This window comes from Procambarus clarkii, chromosome 80 (genome assembly GCF_040958095.1).
Source record: "Procambarus clarkii isolate CNS0578487 chromosome 80, FALCON_Pclarkii_2.0, whole genome shotgun sequence".
In the NCBI taxonomy this organism is placed as follows: Eukaryota; Metazoa; Arthropoda; class Malacostraca; order Decapoda; family Cambaridae; genus Procambarus; species Procambarus clarkii.
In genome coordinates this window covers 7,589,752-7,611,608 of record NC_091229.1, presented here as the reverse complement: position 1 = coordinate 7,611,608, position 21,857 = coordinate 7,589,752, and the positions used below count along the sequence as shown (strand labels likewise).

At 41.8% G+C, this 21,857-nt stretch overlaps 1 long non-coding RNA gene across 1 annotated transcript; it reads left to right on the top strand.

Annotated features, from left to right (window-relative positions):
* Nucleotides 1–1,886: 1,886 nt before the first annotated feature.
* Nucleotides 1,887–19,464, top strand: LOC123753441 (uncharacterized). The gene is made up of 3 exons (XR_006772286.2): nt 1,887–2,180; nt 6,532–6,563; nt 18,182–19,464. It is a non-coding gene; the product is annotated as an uncharacterized lncRNA (long non-coding RNA).
* The last annotated feature ends 2,393 nt before the right edge of the window (nt 19,465–21,857 follow it).

The following is a 21,857-nucleotide window of genomic DNA, read 5'->3' as shown; positions in this document are numbered from 1 at the left end:
GTGTTTCTTGTGGTTATCTGTGCTGTGTTCCTCTTGGTTATCGGTGCAGTGTTTCTCGTGGTTATCTGTGCTGTGTTTCTCGTGGTTATATGTGCTGTGTTTTTCGTGGATATCTGTGCTGTGATTCTCGTGGTTATCTGTGCTGTGTTTCTCGTGGTTATCTTTGCTGTGTTTCTCGTGGTTATCTGTGCTGTGTTTCTCGTGGTTATCTGTGCCGTGATTCTCGTGGTTATCTGTGCTGTGTTCCTCGTGGTTATCTGTGCTGTGTTTCTCGTGGTTATCTGTGCTGTGTTTTTCGTGGTTATCTGTGCTGTGTTCCTCGTGGTTATCTGTGCTGTGTTTCTCGTGGTTATCTTTGCTGTGTTTCTCGTGATTATCTGAGTTGTTTTCTCGTGGTTATCTGTACTGTGTTTCTCGTGGTTATCTGTACTGTGTTTCTCGTGGTTATCTGTGCTGTTTCTCGTGGTTATCTGTGTTGTGTTTCTCGTGGTTATCTGTGTTGTGTTTCGCGTGGTTATCTGTGCTGTTTCTCATGGTTATCTGTGCAGTGTTCCTCTTGGTTATCTATGCTGTGTTCCTCTTGGTTATCTGTACTGTATTTCTCGTGGTTATCTGTGATGTGTTTCTCATGGTTATCTGTGCTGTGTTTCTCGTGGTTATCTGTGCTGTTTATCGTGGTTATCTGTGCTGTGTTTCTCGTGGTTATCTGTGCTGTGTTCCTCTTGGTTATCATTGCTGTGTTCCTCTTGGGTATCTGTGCTGTGTTTCTCGTGGTTATCTGGGCTGTGTTTCTCGGGGTTATCTGTGCTGTGTTCCTCTTGGTTATCTGTGCTGTGTTTCTCGATGTTATCTGTTTTGTGTTTTTCGTGGTTATCTGTGCTGTGTTTCTCGTGGTTATCTGTGCTGTTTTTCTTTTGGTTATCTGTGCTGTGTTCCTGTTGGTTATCTGTGCTGTGTTTCTCGTGGTTATCTGTGCTGTGTTTCTCATGGTTATCTGTGCTGTGTTTCTTGTGGTTATCTGTGGTGTGTTTCTTGTGGTTATCTGCGCTGTGTTTATCGTGGTTATCTGTGCTGTGTTCCTCTTGGTTATCTGTGCTGTATTCCTCTTGGTTATCTATGCTGTATTCCTCTTGGTTATCTGTGCTGTGTTTCTCGTGGTTATCTTTGCTGTGTTTCTCGTGGTTATCTGTGCTGTGCACCCCTAAATGTGCGATGCTGAAACCCCTCTCCAAGATCAAGAGGTGTACAGGGTGATTCCTGAGTGAATTTCAAGAACTCCAGTGTACACTGCAGGTCGACCGACGGTAGTGGGAGTGTGGCTGCCAAGGTTGGTTGTTTGTTCCAGCAGAGAGTGGCTGGGGGACGTTGTCCGCCTGGACGCAAGTAACAGTCTGGTGCAACAGCCAGAGATCTCTTTGGAGGTTTAAGTTCCATAAGCCCCATTCCTCTCAGGCCAGAACAGATATTGGTGGCCTGTCCAGGATCTATTAGGGTAACACTGCTATAAGCACTGTTAGAGTAACACTGCTATAAGCACTGTTAGAGTAACACTGCTATAAGCACTGTTAGAGTAACACTGCTATAAGATTGTTAGGGTAACACTGCTATAAGATTGTTAGGATAACACTGCTATAAGTACTGTTAGGATATATCACTGTTATAAGCACTGTTAGGGTAACACTGCTATAAGCACTGTTAGGGTAACACTGCTATAAGCACTGTTAGGGTAACACTGCTATATAAACAAAGTTAGGTAAGCAGTGTGAGGTAATCTGTGTTGTGGAAGAGGAACATGTTTAGGAGAGACTCAGCAGTGTTCCAGGAACCCAGAGGTTGCCAGGTCGACCAATGTGTTAAGAAAACGAGTCATATTATGTGTCGTCCTGGACTGGTTAGCTGCGGCTCCGGCTAGACAACACAGTTCCAGTTTTTACACAGCGCGGACCCAGGGAACTGTGAGAGGTGCGAGTGCTCTCATTGGGGAACATCTCTCAATATATTCTTAAGCGCCCGGGGAACCCCACACCAGCCACACGTGTCCCGCCAGCAACACCTACTGAACCATTCACCTGCCACAGGTCTTGGTCAGTATCACCTCCTCTCAAGCAATCGTCAACACCTTCACCTCTCCAGCAGAAGCCACGATGAAGCTGTTGCTGCTCTCAGCTCTGTTGCTGACGGTAAGTGGAGCTTTTTAATACCTTGTTCCAGACGAACAAGGCCAGTATTCAATCACAATATGATTTAATAATAATGGTATAATAAGTATTATAATAAGTATAAATATAATGGAATGTGAATAAACTCGCGAAATTCAGAGATAGCACCATCAATGGAGTCCAAGAAATGTGTAAGTACTTCATTCATAATGATGTACTGTCGGAAAGTACAGCGAATTACCCAAAATTTGCTTACTGTAGGTAATGCATGCCTGACTGTAAAGCTGTGGAGCAAGACTAGTGACAAGCTGTGGGTGGGTGTGGAGCAAGATTAGTGACAAGCTGTGGCTGGGTGTGGAGCAAGAATAGTGACAAGCTGTGGGTGGATGTGGAGCAAGATTGGTGACAAGCTGCGGGTGGGTGTGGAGCTTGACTAGTGACAAGCTGTGGGTGGGTGTGGAGCAAGACTAGTGACAAGCTGCGGGTGGGTGTGGAGCTTGACTAGTGACAAGCTGTGGGTGGGTGTGGAGCAAGATTAGTGACAAGCTGTGGGTGGGTGTGGCGCAAGACTAGTGACAAGCTGTGGGTGGGTGTGGAGCAAGATTAGTGACAAGCTGTGGGTGGGTGTGGAGCAAGATTAGTGACAAGCTGTGGGTGGGTGTGGAGCAAGATTAATAACTGTGACTCACCAAAGATGAAAAGTGCCTTGTATAGTGAATTTTTTTAGCCTCTTGTTGAATCACTTGTGATATAAAAACGATAATCGATGTGTATTTGGGTAAATGATACTATTTAAATAAACTAGCTTCAAAAGATTGTCACTTGCTTAGCTAAACGAACTATGGTGTTCAGTTCCTGAACCCATTATGTGTCTCTGTAACCCTTTCCACATACTTATTCTGAGAGCGGTAGTGAACCCCAAACCCATCCTGCAAGCGGTAGTGAACCTCATACCCATTCTGCGAGCGGTAGTGAACCCCATACCCATCCTGCGAGCGGTAGTGAACCCCATACCCATCTTGCGAGCGGTAGTGAACCTCATACCCATTCTGCGAGCGGTAGTGAACCCCATACCCATTCTGCAAGTAGTAGTGAACTCCATACCCAACCTGTGAGTGGCAATGGACTCTGTAACCATCCTTTAGATGGTTCCATATCCATTTCCTTTAAGTGCTTATAGATCCCCTATCCTTTCCCTATTAAGGAAAGGGTTACAGAGGAATATAATGAGTTTAGGAACTGAGCACCATAGTTCATTTAGCTAAGCTCGTGGCAATCTTTTGACACTAGTTACTCAATTGTTAATGTTATAAATACATGAACATATTAGTATATTTTGGTAGCAGTCTTTCTTGTAAACATATGTTGTTGAAATTGACTGAAAGGGTAAGATAAATGATTCTATCACGAATCTTCTCAATATTTCTTACGTTTTTCTTCACTGTCGAGGGTAATTGAAAAATTAACTCTTCAAAGTTCAATTTCACATTTTGGACCATATATTGGATTGTAAGTGGTAATGAACTTTGGAAAGTTAATATTATAATTACCCTCGACAGTGAAGAAAAACGTAAGAAATATTGAGAAGACACGTGTTAGAATCACTAATTTTTTGTATATGTTTGTTTTTGTATATGACCCTTTCGGTCATATACAAAAACACATGCACATATATATATTCAATCATTTACACAAATCTATATAACTAAAAATGGAAATGTTCGTTTGTTCAAAATCGCTAATCTCCGAAAGTACTTAGCCGATTGCTTTGAAATTTTCACACAATGTTCCATTCGCATCCGAGCAGATTTTTATATACATATTATATAGATGTCACGTTTGAGACGGTAAAAAAAACATGTGCTTTTCATGTGAAGGAAATCTTCGAAATCACTTTACCGATTGCTTTGAAATTTTGACACAACGTTGCATTCGAATAGGCGCGTCTTTTTATATATCTACTATATACATGCCTCACCTTTGACAGGAAAAAATATGCTTTAAAAAAAAAAACAGCGCCATCTGTAGGACGTCAGAGCAACACACACTGTAATCTCAGAAAGTTTTTCACCGATTGCTTTGAGATTTTGACACAACATTCCATTCGAACACGTGCGTGTTTTTATATACATACTATTTGGATGCCACACCTGTGACAGGTAAAAACATGCGTTTTTTGAAAAACAACGCCATCTGTTGCACGTAAGAGCAAGACACGATATACAAAATATGTTACGATTCCATTTCAATGTTTCCGATTGCATTTATAAATTGAATTTTTCATAGAGTTTCATTTATTTTTATTTTTATTCAATTATTTTGTGTGACATTGCGTTTGAATTGAGCTGTTTAGTTTACCATACCGTTCAATTCGTGGGTATAGCGAATTGGTTTCTTTTTACATTGTTTTTCATTTCGGTTTTTTCAACGGTTCTTATTTTTCAGTGCAATGGGTGGTGAAATTGAATTGTGAACGATTTATTTGCATTTGAATTTAAGTATTTTGTTAGTATTTTGTGTTTTTGTTTTGAAAACAAGAAAATAGACAACACGTTTATTTCACAGCTGCAAATATTCAACAAACAGCTATGAATCCACGGGCGACAACGTTAATCCGCCCATTCAGGCTTGTTCGCATTTGTGTTCCTCACGTGTGCACCAAAGAAAGATGAGATTTGATAAAATACTATGCTTAAGATTACCATCAGAGTGCCGGCGGGCTGATGGGCAAAATAGTCTCTGCTACCATCAGCTTTTGACCGATCGTGATGGTCGAGTGGATTAAGGTGTCCTGTACACACCAGTTGCATTGTGCTCCTGGCAGTATGGGTTCGAGTCACTTCTGGGGTGTGAGTTTTCAGTTATTTATATATATATATATATATATATATATATATATATATATATATATATATATATATATATATATCGACAATCTTTTTATATCACAAGTGAGTCAACAAGAGGCTAACGAGTAGTTATAAACCCCATATCCTTCCTGTGAGTGGTAATGAACTGCAAACACATGCTGTGGATAAAAGTAAAAGATATCCATTCTGTGAGAGCTAATGGACCCCATACACACACTGTAACTGGTAATGAACTCCATATCCCTTCTGTGGGTGGTAATGAAGTGCAACTCCATCCAGAGGGGGATAGAGCATCCCAAAGCCTTCCATTGGGTAGTAGTAAAACTCATATCAATCCTCTGAGTAGTAGTGAACTTCACACACAACCTCTAAGGGATGCCATACCAATATCATTTCTGTTTCAATGGACCCCCATATACCTCCTGTGATTGGTAATGGACCCCCATATACCTCCTTTGATTGGTAATGGACCCCCCATATACCTTCTGTGAGTGGTAATGGACCCCCATATACCTTCTGTGAGTGGTAATGGACCCCCCTATACCTCCTGTGAGAGGTAATGGCCCCCCATTTACCTCTTGTGAGTGGTAATTGACCCCCTTATACCTCCTGTGAGTGATAATGGACCCTCATATACCTTCATTGAGAGATGATGGACCGCATACCCATCCTGTGTGGCAGTGCATCTCATACTCTTCGTGTGAGTAAAAAAAAAAAGAGTTGAATAGTACAGCAGTCAACTTTGTGATGTGGTGGTTCACTGGTACAGTAGTCAACCATTGTGGTGTGGTGGTTCACTGGTACAGTAGTCAACCATTGTGATGTGGTGGTTCACTGGTACAGTAGTCAACCATTGTGGTGTGGTGGTTCACTGGTACAGTAGTCAACCATTGTGGTGTGGTGGTTCACTGGTACAGTAGTCAACCATTGTGGTGTGGTGGTTCACTGGTACAGTAGTCAACCATTATGGTATGGTGGTTCAGTGGTACAGTAGTCAACCATTATGGGGTGGTGGTTCAGTGGTACAGCAGTCAACCATTATGGTGTGGTGGTTCAGTGGTACAGTAGTCAACCGTTGTGGTGTGGTGGTTCAGTGGTACAGCAGTCAACCATTATGGTGTGGTGGTTCAGTGGTACAGTAGTCAACCGTTGTGGTGTGGTGGCTCAGTGGTACAGTAGTCAACCGTTGTGGTGTGGTGGTTCAGTGGTACATTAGTCAACCATTATGGTGTGGTGGTTCAGTGGTACAGCAGTCAACTATTGAGAAACTGGGCTAGAGGTTGGACAAGACATTGGACGAGAGACTGGACTAGAAGTTGGACAAGACATTGGGCGAGAGACTGGACTAGAGGCTGGACAAGACATTGGGCGAGACCGTGAGTAAGTATGACCAGATGGACTTTGCAAACATTTAAACAAATTTAAAGTTATAAAATCCTTTGAAATTACTTTCAGTTATCAGAGACATAAATTAATATTAAATTGTTTTGTTGTTTTATCAGATTGTTGTTGTGGGAACAACCTCTCACCCTGGGTAAGTACACTGTTTGTATGTTGTCCTTGTTAGTGTTCCTTGAGTGTCTGGTTGGTACATTGTCCTTGTTAGTGATCCTTGAGTGTCTGGTTGGTACGTTGTCCTTGTTAGTGATCCTTGAGTGTCTGGTTGGTACATTGTCCTTGTTAGTGTTCCTTGAGTGTCTGGTTGGTACGTTGTCCTTGTTAGTGTTCCCATGAGTGTCTGGTTGGTACGTTGTCCTTGTTAGTGATCCTTGAGTGTCTGGTTGGTACATTGTCCTTGTTAGTGATCCTTGAGTGTCTGGTTGGTACGTTGTGGTCGTGTACTCATCTAGTTGTACTCACCTAATTGTGCTTGCGAGGGTTGAGCTTTGGCCCTTTGGTCCCGCCTCTCAACCGTCAATCTACTGGTGTACAGATTCCTGGGCTTCTCTTGCTCGATCTATCATATCAACATTTGAAATTGTGTATGGAGTCAGCCTCCACCACATCACTTCCTTGTGCATTCCATTTACTAACTACTCTGACACTGAAATTTTTTTTTCTAATGTCTCAGTGGCTCATCTGGGTACTTAGCTTCCACCTGTGTCCCCTTGTGCGTGTACAACCCATGTTAAATAATCCTTCCTTGTTGTGGGAGATTTTTTCTTCACTATTTAATGTCATATAATATTTGAGCAAATAATTCATTCAAAATAAACTTAGAGAAGTAGACTATATAAACTTCTTTATAAAGTGGAGTGATTCCCTACACATTTTTTTCGAGGTGGGGGGGGGCGGCGTTAATCTACGTATTGCGTGAAAATATTGAATAAATTTAAATAATAATATTATAGATAAATCAGGGTTAAAGAGTTAATAGACTACACTACAACTGATTAGTTATAAACTTTCAGCTTAGCTGGACTGAAGATTTCCTCCTAGTCCAGCAGTAACACGAGAGCAGTCATCAGGTGAGTTATGCAGTAAATATTGACTCCGTGGTCACTGCGTACTGTTCTCAGCCCTGAACTCCAACGTGTTGGAACCGGAAGAACTCTCTCTCTCACGTCGCCAACGTAAACTGGGTTTTGTTATTAATTGTGCCTCATAACACGGTTGAAATTTCAATGTTACTAGCTCACAACAAAGAAAATTAAATATTATACAACCGGGATACGTCCTTAAAGAATGCAACAGCTTGATATGTGGTAATCCATTCAACGGCCCGACTCTGCTGCACTATTTGCCCCTCCGAATGAGACAATTCTGCGGCTATAAGCACAAATATGGCGCTTATTTGGAGAGCACGGCAATGCGTCAGCCTATCTCGCCAGCTGCTCGGCCACAACTGCGAGGCGCGGCGCCACCCCCCACCTCTCATCAGCTGATAGTCACGGCACACATTTTTGGAGCAAATTTACCAATGAAAGGAGATAAATGCTGATTTATATGCGAATTTACTCTTCTTGAATACTATGAACATTAATTAGTCTATCTAAGATAATCAAACGCAAATCAAAGCAGATTGATGACGGAGTTTCTATCAAGTGCTAGGCAAAGGAATAGTCACCGCGTACATGTGGTGGCTGACGCAATTGTCCCTAGCATGTTCAACAATTTTTGTTAGTATAGTTTGTTAGATTAGTATCTGAGGTGTCGAAAATTTCCGACACTTGTCTACCCTGTCAATTCCCCAGAGAATTTTGTATATGATGATCATGTCTTTCCGAGCTCTTCTGTCTTCCAGCGACGTGAGGTGCATTTCTCTCAGCGTTTCCTTGTAACTCATGCCTCTTAGTTCTGGGACTAGCCTAGTGGCATACCGCTGAACTTTTTCTAGCTTCGTCTTGTACTTGACAAGGTTCGGGCTCCATGCTGGGGCCGCATACTCCAGGATTGGCCTTACATACGTGGTATACAAGGTTCTGAAAGATTCTTTACACAGATTTCTGAAAGCAGTTCTGATGTTAACCAGCCTTGCAAACGCCGCCGATGTTATTCTTTTGATGTGAGCTTCAGGAGACAGGTTTGGTGTGATATCAACACCTAGATCTTTCTCTCTGTCCGTTTAGTGAAGGACTTCATCTCCCATTCGGTATCCAGTGTCTGGCCTCCTATTTCCTTCCTAGTTTCATTACCTTACATTTACTTGGGTTGAACTTTAGTAGCTATTTGTTGGATCATTCCTTCAGTTTGTTTTGGTCATCTTGTATCCTCATACTATCTTTCTCAGTCTTAATCCTCGTCATAATTTTTTCATCATCAGCAAACATTGAGAGGAACGGGTCTATTCCCTCTGGAAGATCATTTACATATATCAGGAACAGTATAGGTCCAAGAACTGATCTCTGAGGTACTCCACTGGTGACGCCACGCCACTCCGAGACCTCAACCTTCACGGTGACTGGCTGTCTTCTCTTGCTTAGGTACTCCCTTATCCAGTGGAGTACCTTCCCTTTCACTCTTGCCTGCATCTCCAGTTTGTGCACTAGTCTCTTATGTGGCACTGTGTCCTGGAAAAAAAAAATATGCAGTCTGCCCACCCCTCTCTTTCTTGCCCGATTTTAGTTGCTTGGTAATTTAATTCAATCAATCCCGTGAGGCACGATCTGCCAACCCTGAACCTAGTGGATCTGAAGAAGCTAGTGGATCAGATGATCCACTAGCTTCTTTCGCACAATCTTCTCAGTCACCTTGCATGGTATGTAAATTAGTGACACTGGCCTGTAGCTCAGTACCTCCTGTCTATCACCCTTCTTGAATATTGGGACTACATTAGCCGTCTTTCAAATTTTTGACAGTTCACCTGTTACCAGTTGTTATACACCTTGGAGAGTGGCAAGCACAGAGCTTCTTCTCCTTCCTTCAGTATTCAAGGTGAGATTCCATCCGGGCCTATAGCCTTTGTCACTTCCAACTCTAGCAGATGCTTCCTCACCTCCCCACTGGTAATCAAAATCTCATCTAGTTGTGTTTGGTTAGATATTCCCTCTTTTATTTCTGGGACTTCCCCTTGCTCTACTGTGACGACCTATTGGAATTTCTTATTGAATTCCTCGCACACTTCCTTGTCGTTTATAGTGAATTTGTCTACCCCTATCCTCGGTTTCATTACTGTTCCTTCACTTTCCTTTTTCTCTTGATGTGGCTTTGCAACAAATTAGGTTGAGTCTTTGCCATGATTGCTATGTCATTTTCATATTGTTTTTCTGCCCCTCTTCTCACCCTGACGTATTAATTCCTGGCGCTCCGGTATCTTTCTGTGCTTACAAGTGTCCTATTATTTATATAGTTTTTCCACGCCCTTGTTCTTAGTTGCTTTGCTAGCTTACACCTCTGATTAAAACATGGCATTCTCGTCTGCATTTCATTTCTTTCCTTTTGGACTGTGACGAACTTAACTTCTACCTCCTTACATTTCTTTGTAATGTAGTCAATCATGTCTTGGGCCATCTTACCTCTAAGCTCTATTTCCCAAGTTACATTTGTTGGGAATGTTCCTATCTCCTCATAGTTTCTCTTTCGGAATGCCATCCTTTTGTTTTCTGTGGCCTTCCTTGGGTACATTAACCCTTCTTCGACCAGATACTCAAAGATCAGTACACTGTGATCGCTCATTCCCACGGGGGCTTCGAACCGATATTCTTTATGTCAGACTCATTCAGAGTGAAGACTAGGTCGAGTCTCGCTGGTTCATCGTTGCCTGTCATTCTTCTGGGTCCCTTCCCCCAGCTGACTTAAAAAGTTTCTTGTCGCCACTTCCAACAGTTTAGCTCTCCATTTTTCCTCACCCCTATGTGGTTGCTTGTTTTCCCAGTATATCCACCCTTGATTGAAGTCCGCCATGAGGAGCAAATGGGATCTATTTCTACAGGCAGCAGTGGCTGTTCCCTCAGTTATAGAGTTGACTGCCATGTTGTTTCTATCCAACTCTTGTCTGGGTCTTCTGTCGTTTGGTGGAGGGCTATATATCACTGCTATTACTACTCTCGGTCCTCCCATCTTCGTGGTGCCTGTAATGTAGTCTCTGAATCGTGTGTGTTACCACTTGAGTGTTTGGTTTGTACTTTGTTCCTGTGTGCGAGCCCCTTGAGGGTCTGGACCTAGATTCAGTAAGCTCTGTGTATTTCTTCGTAAGTGGGTTTGCTACGAAGGTTCCTAAGTGTGCCCTAAGAAGATGCTTAGGTGCAATTCAATAACGTCCACTTAGGAAGAAATTTGTTGGTTCACCTGCATGCCGATAGAGGTCACTACTGTGTTTCGTTTGGCCAATCAGAGAGCAGCAACATTCTTCATATTGAAGATTTAGCGCTGGCTTATCGGAGCTCTACTGCCTCCTATTTACGTCGATTTTTTTTATAAAATTAGTATATTTCGAAGTAAAACAGCCAGCACCGACATTGTAGTAAGCAAATATGTTACATTTGTTGTTTACCTACTTAATTCTAAGAGATACCGTGTAGCTGTCCTTGTTGCTCGGAAGATGCGCTGACAATTATTGTATATATTTACTGAATTTACCCAAGGGCCACTAACTATCTAGTGGCCTCGAAGAGGACAGAAAGCCGGCGGCTTGTTAAAGGGCCCGCCAATTGTCTTAATGATATTTTTTGCTGGAATTTGGCATTTACGGCTTCAGCGGGTAGGCGGTTCCATGGGTTTATAGCCCTCTTGGTGGAAAAAAACATCTGTTTTCAGTCCTACTTGAGAGAACATACTCTCCAACACTATATCTGTGATTGCCCTGTTATCAGTGACTTGATACCAAATGGTATGAGGTATTTTGAGCTCTGTAATTACTTCATACACTCAGGAATATTGGAAGATATTCTTGTGCTGCACCCAGATTTTGCCAGTGAAGGCTAATAGATCAGCCTTAAGTATTTTGTTCTCTCCTGATTCCATGTATGACTGGCCATCCTGTGAGGTGAGGATGTTGGATAAGCTTGTAGCTGGTTTTTGATCTACACTGTGTGGTCCTTTATACAGAATAGGGACGCAGCACATTGCTGTATATACCTAATCTTCTTAATAAAAAAATCAGTAATAAAGATTTTAAATTAGTTTGTATTATTACAAATACAGTACTGCATTATCCTTATTAAATCATGTTGACCATGGATCATTAAGATCTCAGGTTGATAAATAGTCATATTTCTTTTGAACTGCTAATCCATGCTAATCATTCATTAAATTGTGCATTATGTATCAATTTTTCACTTCCTTGGATATACTGTACAGTACAAAAAGATAGGATAAAAATAAACCAGTAATATTTCCTTCATTATATTTTTCATTTAAATAACTGCATCAATATTTTACAGCTGACAGGATTTGTTTTACCATACAGGAGCATTATTTGTTAAAAAAAATTAGGTTTATTGTTACAATGGTGCTACATAGCCTTCCCAGCTTGGTGCCTTCTTTTAATACTTACTGATTAAAAAATAAATAATAAATACATTTTATTCAGGAAAAGTACATACAGATGATTTACAAACATAATGTTGGATTTATAGACAGAGCTAGTACATACAATACCTAAAGCCACTAATACTCATAGCATTTCGGGCAAGGTATGGGGGAAAAAACACAGACTAAAACTTAATAGTAATCGGGATTAGGTATAAAGTGTGTTGAAAGAAGGAATAAAAAATACAAAAAGGGGGGTAACATAGCATAAATCAGCAATTGCACATGTTGGTGAACAGCGTTGTTTAAAAAATAGCAAGACATGGGTTGACATTTAGGAGGTAAGTTAGATTACATGGAATTAATTAGGCAGTACTTGGTTTAACTCTTAAACTGGTTGAGAGAGGTACAGCCTTTGACATGATTCGGTAGGTCATTCCACATTCTGGGTCCCTTGATTTGTAGATCACTTCTAGTTTGGTTACACACAGCCAAATTGTGTAACAGTAAGAGGTCTTGGACACAAATTTGTTCCATGCTAAATGTAGAGGAATCAGCTGAGTATTCCTCAAATAAAATAAGTTGCCTCAGCTTATAAGGTAAATAAAATAAGCATTTCACAAATAAGTAGCTGCCTCACCTCACTGCCTTACTCATAGCCTTCCCGGCATGGTGCCTTCTTTTGATAATTACTTGTTCCACACCCAAATTGTATAACAGGAAGAGGTCTTGGACCCCTACTTCCTTCTCTCTTTTTTAATTGTCTATATAGTCATAATTATAGCTTTAAGTATTCAATGAATAAAGTTTTTGACATTTTTACCCTTCTCCTTACCTAACATCATTTGTACAGCATATTTTTATTTTATGCCTCACCCAGATTTAATTTCAAAATAAAACCAAACTAAATAAATTAGAAATGGGTATGTATAGCGAAAGGTACACCCTTACTACTAGGTGAACAGGGGCATTTGGTGATAGTAAATGATCCCATCAGGCAGGGCTCATCACCTTCTCTCATATTTCATGTTCACCAGTGTTTATTTACTTAATAACTACGGGTATAATATCTTGCTATTATAAAACTCATTCTACTCTCATAAAAGGCATATTTACTTTAAGTTTCAAGCAGATAATGCATATATAAGTAACACGAAGGACTCCTCTTCACTAGATTCAATTTTTATAATCTTATGTTTATGTTCCAAAATCTTAAAATCGATCCCAGTGTTATGTAGTAGAGAAAAATTGAGTTATATCCAGTTTACGTAAAGCTACGAGTGGTCGAAACCACACTTAGATCCCGGAATGAACTTACAAAGGTTTTTCCACTTAGTGTAGCTACTTGAATACCGCCGTAGCCGCCACGAAGGCGCTAAGAAGGAAAACATTCGTAGCTAAGAAGAAAAACCTTGTAAGTAAAAACTTTGTAAGTACCTTCCTGAATCCGGCCCCTGGTTCGTACTTTGTTCTCGTGTGTGAGTCCTTAAGTGTCTGGTCGACACTTTATCTTCGTGGGTGATCCCTTGAGTGTCTGGTTGGCACTTTGGCCGAGTCAGAGTTCCCATGAATGTCATGTTGGTGGACTTTTGACCTTTTATGTGACCCCTTGAGTGTCTGATTTGCCCTTTGGCCTAGTTAGAGTTCCCATTAATGTCTTATTGGTGGTACTTTGTTCCTATGTGTGACCCTTGAGTGTCTCATTGGTAATTTAACCCTGTGAGTGCCAGGTTCGTAGTTTGCTCCCGTGTGTACCTTGATACTTTGCTCCCGTGTGTACCTTGATACTTTGCTCCCGTGAGTACCTTGTAACTTTGCTCCCTTGGTGGAATTTTTGATGTATCTTGATGCTTTGCTCCCGATAGTCGATAGTGCCTTGTTGAGAAATTACCCCAATGAGCGCCAGGTTTGTATTTTGCCACTATGAGTGCCTGATTTGTATTATGTACGCATGAATGCCTGGTTTGATTCTTGTTTCCAGTGAGCGAATGGTGAGTACTTTGCCCCCTGTGAGTGCCTGGCTGGTACTTCGTCTCCGTGAGTGCCTGGCTGATACTTTGTCCGCGTGAATGCCTGTTTGGTATTCTTCCCCTTGAGTGCAAGGTTGATGCCATGCGTACCGTGATAATCTGGTCGATACTTCGTTCCCTCGAGAACCTGGTTGATACTTTTCCCCTGTGTACCTGGTTGATACTTTGCACCCGTGAGTACCTGGTTACTACTTTGCCCCAGTGGGTACCTCTTTGATACTTTGCCCCCGAGTGTAACCTAGTTAGCGTTTGGTTGGTATTTCGCCGCTGTGAGTGCCTTGTTGGAACTTTGTCCCCGCGAGTTTCTAGTTAGTACTTGGTTCCAGTGAGCGTCATGTGAATACTTTGCCCCCATGTGTGCCTGTTTTGTACTTTGTCCCCGTGAGTGTGCTCACCAAAGGAGCGGCTTTGTGATCCGAATAATTAAATAACACGGAAATCATTCTCTCCCGCTGGAGATGGATAAATGAGGATGGCTCGAGGCCATTGTTCACTGTTCATAGTTGCTCAAGGAGTAAACTGAAGCTCAAACTGTGGATGGTTTTACACTGTAACTATAGTTCAGCTTGTTGGTTTACAGTCGTTCTACACGTCCAGGACGGAAACAGTTCTTCTCCGACCCTTGCTCCATCGTTAAGTCCTCTAGCTCCTTTGGTTGTATATTATCTGGGCAGTTAGTACATCCTGGGAGTAAGGGAGAGGTTGGGCTTGTTAAAGTACATGAAAACAACACACCAGTGTGTGTCAACACTTTATTAAACACTATGTAATTAGTGTTACAACACACAAGTAATCACACATTGATATTGTGAGCATAATGTTACAACTAGCGGCAGGTGGTGTCCGAGGTTATTGACACGTCCCAGAGTGCCACACCAGCCATCAGTAACCACCGTGGGTTTTTTTTTGCTGAGGGGCCCTTGGGGCCGTGACAGTCTGCAATCATGGGGGGGCCTGTGCCCCTTGTCTCCAGGCAGGCCTCCATTGGCCTGGAGTTTTCTGGGATTGCTTCGAATCACGCTGTGGAGGTGGTAATGATTGATATGTTACGTGTCCCAGTGGAGTCTGTATGTGGTGTGCAGCTGCTTGCCGGCAGGCGGGCGATAGTCAAGTTCGACTCTCCGGCGATTTATCAAGATCTCGTCACGTGCTATGATGGGCGCTCATTCGATCTTCCTGGGGATGGTGGGTCGGTAACCCTCTCAGGCCGTTGTGGAGCCACGACGTTTGTGGCGGTGCATGGGATGCCTTTTGATTTCCCTGAGGATCTCCTACGTCGGTACTTTGCCCGGTTTGGGCGGGTTCTACATGTGAGGATGAATGCTGTTCCTACTGGGAGATGGAAGGGGGTTCCGTGTGGGACCCGCACTCTCGCCATGCACCTCCGGGATTCTGTGCCGTCCTCCGTCGTGCTGTTGGGGTTCCCGATTCGTGTTTTTCACGCAGGACAACCTCGGACTTGTTTCCGGTGTGGCCTCCCGGGTCACCTGGCCGCGGGGTGTGCGGAGTGTCGGGTCACCCCTGTTAACCTTTTGGGAGGAGGATTTTCCCCCGCTGTCGGCCCCGGATCTGTCTCACCGTGATGGTCCGGGTGTTGATTCCCTGCTGGTTTCTGCCCCGGTGTTGGATGGTGTTGTGGATGTTGACGTGGGGGTTGCGGTGGCCCCACCCCCACCACCGGGTTCCCAACCCCCGGCGTCCCTGCCCCTGTCGCCCCAGCCCGATCTGTCTCAGCCGCCCGTGCCTCCGTCCCTACATGTGGCGTCTCCCGTCCCTTTGGATGTTAGCGGCGTGGAGTCTCCTGCGGTGTGTGGTCCGGTGCCCCCGGTAGTGGAGGCTGCGGTTCTCAGGGGCCGGGCCTTGAAGGCGCGTCCATCGGAGTGTTCTGCCCTGTTACAGGATGATGGGGGTGACAGCTCAGATGACCGGCAGCCCGTCTCCAAGCGCTCGAGGCGGCTCCCGAGTGTGTCTTCCCTTCGTGGGGTGCCTTGGGTGGAGGTGGAGGAGTACGTTGATCCGGCGTCTCCTGCCGAGGTTGGCGGTGCTGTGGGGGGCTCTGTGCTGCCTCCGGAGTCTCCCCCTGTGCCTACTGCTGGTGACTCCCCACGGTGGGAGGTTGCTCCTGCTAAACGGGACCTCGTCGTGGTTTTACGGAAGGATGTGCGCCACGGTGCCTCGGCTCCTATGCTCGGTGGCGTTGGCCCCGACTCGTCTGTGTCCTCTGCGGGTTCCCTTAGTGTGCAGCCCCATGTGGGGCCTCGTGAGAGGCCTCTGGAGGAACCTCGTGCGCCTGTTGATACGCAGCCCTGTGCGGCGCCCGGAGAACCTCCCAGTGCCGATACTAGTGTGAAACCACCTAGTGTGGGCCCCTCCCCTGTGCTCGCGGCCGACGGGAGCGTGGTCCGTGAGCCACGGGTTTTGGACATCGTTTGGGACGACAGGGTGCGTGAGGGCCCGTGGTGCTCGTCGACTGTTTGGGTACCAAAGTTGAAATGGTTTCTTTATGGGGTGCCTGACTGGATGCCTCGGCCTTGTGCGTCTCCTGGTAAGCCAGTGCCTGAATTCGTCCAGCTTTTCTGGGAGGCGTACTGCTTGCGCTTCCCAGCCAAGGAGTTTCCGGACAAGTATCGTTAGTGCCGTGTGTTTACTTGTGTTCTCTGTCTGTTTAATTTGTTACCGTGTCTGCGGTTCTATGTCTGGTTTGTCTCCGTGTTTGGTTTCGCCCTGCTGGGCGGTGTGCTTGTGGGTGTGCTTGGGTGTGTGCTCTGCGTGCGCTTTTTTTGGTTGTGCTGCGCTGTGTGTGTGTGTTATGTTCTGTTACTTGTGTTGTTTTTAGGGCTGTGTGTGTGTGTGTGTGTGTGTGTGTGTGTGTGATTGCCGGTTCCTGCGTGTTCCGGTTATGATTTCCTGTCTGTCTTGCCTTGTCGTAATGCTTGTGTAGCCCTTCAGGCTAGCTGGTTACAAGATTTGTTTTATTTTGTACCATGTCGTCCTATGTCCTTTTTTTGGTTTCCTGTTGTACGATTATTTGTTTTTCTGTTTTATGTTTCTTTTCTGTTGTTCACATGTTTTTTTGTGCTTTATAGTTCACTGCTTGTGCTGTTTTGACTAGATGTTTTTGTGTGTATTTAATGTACTTTCCTATGTATTTTTTGTTCTTTGTTTTCTATTTTATGTTATGTTGCTCTGTGTTACTTGTTTTGTGTTGTTGTCATTCTATGTTCCTTGTTATTATATGCTTTACTGTTTTATATGGTTGTATGTAGGCTGTTTACTTTGTTTTAACAATAAAAAGAACAAAAAAAAAGTAACCATCGTGGGTGACTCGCTTCACCACCCCGGGGGCGTCACTCCTGTGGCTCAGATAGTCTCGTTTTAATTATTCATTTAATAATTTAGATAAAAAAGACCATAATTAATTATTAATTCACAAATATTATTTAGTCAATTCAATGACAATCATACATACAGGATGTAGAGTCAATGGCAAAATGCTGATCCTTGGAAAATTAAATAATTTGAGTTATCTTCAGTCAACTGAGCTGACAAAATATATAAGTTTAAGTTCAACTAAATAATTCTGTACTGAATGGACTAATTCTAAATTAATTATATATTACACAAATAAATTACAACCCTGTGGAGTTGAGTGGAGCACATAAGAAACCCATTATACAGTCCACTGAAGGTAATATAAATTCCTGAGTGTTTACCCACATAATCCCACAAGGCCACAACAATAGCTTCCTGATGACGCAGCAAGTTTGGTGCTGTGAAAATGGCCTATCAACCGCTGATGGAATATTAATCACAATAGTTACCTAATGAACCAGCAAGTTTAGTTTTGGGCTTAAGGCCTATCAACTTCGGGAGGGGTATAAAATCTACCGCAATAAATAGTCCAAGTGAAGTAACTCCTAATTGGTCCTTTCAATTAATATAATATTTATATCCACCCAAATACATTCATATGTATGTCTAACCTAAACGTGAAAGAATTCAACGATCACACGCCCTTATAATAACTTGATTTCGTTGCCAAATTATCCAGCAGTGAATGTTGTATACAGAAGATAGCAAAGCTTGAGAAAAAACAAATTGCATGCATTTCACTTCTTCGCTCGAGTAAGTATTAATTTAATGTGTCCTAATTCTCAGTTTTTCCATAACCCCTTTTCTTGCATTTCCATCTTATAATACAAACTTCCTACAGGAGAGGCTGTCCGGATCCCCTCTCGTACGGAAGGTACTGCATTCGGTACGTCGACACGTGTCATTCTGACCAGGAGTGTCAGAGGAATAACTGGGGCCGCAAGTGTTGTCTTGTTGCTGGCTGTGGCAAGGAGTGCAGGAGCTAAGGTCAGAAGGAACAAAGAGCACGCTGCAGGATGGCCAGAAGGACACGTTTCAGGACGGCCAGAAGGACACGCAATAGGAGCAAGTTGTAGGAGCGTTTTTATATTATCAATAAAATTATTTCAGCCAGTGGAGGCGCTGTTTAACATTCCTTAATAAAATCAGCATTACACACGTCTAGAATATTTTCATCTATCACGAGTGCTTGGAACCTGTCCGGGGAACACACCCTAAGATGCTCCAGCTCACTTGGACGAGTTGACACCTTGACTCCACAGTTGTCTCCCAGCAACTGTCAACCTCAAGATGGCACAACTGATATGAACGTATCAAGATATGCAAAACAACACACAAGACATGCAGAAAATCGCACAATAAATGGAAAAGATATATAGTAAATGCAGAACAACAAATAATAAACGAAGAATAATGCAAAAGACCAGAAAAATAGCAAACACACAATAATTAAAGAATAAGGCAAAAGACAAAAAAAGAACAACATTAAATAAATGCAGAAAACGTACAATAAATACAGAACAGCCCACAATAAATGAAAGACAGCCCACAATAAATGAAAGACAGCCCACAAAAAATGAAAGACAGCCCACAATAAGTGAAAGACAGCCCACAATAAAGGCAGGACAGCACACCACCATAAAATAACCTTTTAGGAATTAGTGAAATTTTTAGTTCGTGTATCCAAACCTTTAATTTTGTATTAAAGATTAAGTTTGACATTTTCCAAGTTGTACTGGCACTTGTATTATACTTGTATAATGAGAAGGCTTGACATTTTCCTAGTGGTATTATCACTTGCATTATAATTTTAATATAATTAGGCTTTACATTTTCATAGTGTTATATTGTCACTTTAGGTTATACCTCAGCTTAGATCATAACATCTTTGCTTGAAGATTTCTAGATTTTTTTTTAACTTAAACTGGGAGATTAGTAACTATTAACAGGTTTATAAGTTACTATACTTGTCTATCCTCTTAACCTATATATATTGAATTTCTGCATATATATAGTTATCATGACCCTCGTCCTCTTCTGATCGTGTCTTACCCAAGACCCATATATTAAATACCAGCCAGTTGCTGACTGACAATGGCTGAATTAACAAGCAAAATTAAAGATTCTGTTTGTTTTCTTCAACCTTTTATTCATTGATATTCTGGTAGAAAAATATTAATATATATATATAATTTAGTAAAAAAAACATATCTGATTTAAGCACTTAAGTGTTTGCCTGATACTCCCCAAGCCAGTGTGATCTCGAGGAGCTGCTAGGCCTAATTAAGCAATACTAGGCCTATTATGACCAAACCACACGCACCTGAAAACGACTAAACAACTGCGTTTCGGTCCGTCTAGGACCATTATCAAGCAGATCACAACACTTCATAAATGGTCCAGGTGGACCGAAAGGTCGTCGTTTCTTTGTTTTCTGATGTGTAGTTTGGTCATAGCATCTTCAGCCACGTTATTGTGACGCATCGTCTGAACATATTTATATATTTTTAATATTTTCTATACATTTAGGATACCCGGCATTGCGTGGGTCTGTATCCCATCTATCTACCTATCCATATACCAGTCCATCTGACTATCAACATATCTGCCCATCTGTTCATGTGTCTATCAATCCACCCATTTATCTATCTATCCATCTAGCCTTCCATCTATATATAAATATACATCTATCTAACCATCCATCAATTCACCTATGTTTCCACCTACCTATCTATCAATTCATATTTCCTTCTATCTATCCCTCCCTTTGAGTTAAATGGAAATGAATCTGACTAGAGATATGTAGTGAGTGGGGCGCCACAAGGCTATTGGGGCGAACCCTTTTTGTCATATATATGAGTCACATAGACGAGAATATTACAACCAACTTTATCATGATAGTAGATGTCTCTTAAGATTTATGCAGCCGATCCTCCTGTTTAGATAGTACTCAGAGAAACGACGAGGATCATTGTACATATTGTGACGTACTGGACAATAAGAAAGTAAAGATTGGTGCTATTAAATTTGGGCAAATCGGAAAAGGTTTTTATATATGTTGCTAACAAAACTTAGCCTAACCTAACCAACCTAGGCCTAATACACACTGTATGAGGCCTAATAAATTACATATATATATATATATATATATAGGGAGCCGGTCGGCCGAGCGGACAGCACGCGGGACTTGTGATCCTGTCGTCCTGGGTTCGATCCCAGGCGCCGGCGAGAAACAATGGGCAGAGTTTCTTTCACCCTATGCCCCTGTTACCTAGCAGTAAAATAGGTACCTGGGTGTTAGTCAGCTGTCACTGGCTGCTTCCTGGGGGTGGAGGCCTGGTCGAGGACCGGGCCGCGAGGACACTAAAAAGCCCCGAAATCATCTCAAGATAACCTCAAGATATATATATATATATATATATATATATATATATATATATATATATATATATATATATATATATATATATATATATATATATATATATATATATATATATATATATTATTAAATATGACCGAAAAAGTAAGATTAATAATTCTAACACGAATTTTCTCAATCTTTCGTACATTACGCTTCACTGTTGGAGGTAAATCAAAAATCACTTCTCCAAAATTCAGCTTTCTACAAACACTTCTATTCAATACCCATTGTTTCTGTTCTGTCTTGTGTTGATACTTTTAATACCCTATTAATATCCCCTCTTGTTCTGTCTTGTGTTAATGCCACATCACCCCTCCCACCTCACTCAAATGTAGATATAAAATCAGAGATACGTAAGTTCTAATCAGTTGTGTATTTGTGAAGTCTTTGAAAATGTAATAAGTTTTACGAAACGCGCCCGTGTCGCGTCAGACTAGAAATAAAAATGAATTTTGGAGAAGTGATTTTTGATTTACCTCCAACAGTGAAGCGTAATGTACGAAAGATTGAGAAAATTCGTGTTAGAATTATTGATCTTACTTTTTCGGTCATATTTAATAATATTTGTCTACAGGAAAGACTGCTACCAAAATATACTAATATATATATATATATATATATATATATATATATATATATATATATATATATATATATATATATATATATATATATATATATATATATATATATATGATGTACTATGCCTAGAAATATTTTGGTTTGTATTTTAGCTTTATTTTTCTTGACTCTATAAAGTGAATTTGTACCAAATTCTCTTTATCTAATTGTCCAATATGTCAATACAGTATATATATACGATGGGCCACATAGTTACAAAAAATACTATATAAAGAGGATTATGGGTTGGATTTCTGCAAAGTAGGAATTGAAAATGATACTGAGATCTCACAAAGAGATCTAAGAAAACTTCACAAATGGTGGGAAGACTGGAAAATGCTTTTTAATATGGAATAGTACAAGGCTTTGTATTTGGCATAAAAATGCACCCCCAAAATCTACTAGATCATTAACAGCACCTTGCAGCAGATTTATTAAGATAAGGACCTTGGAGTCAGAATCCACTAACCAC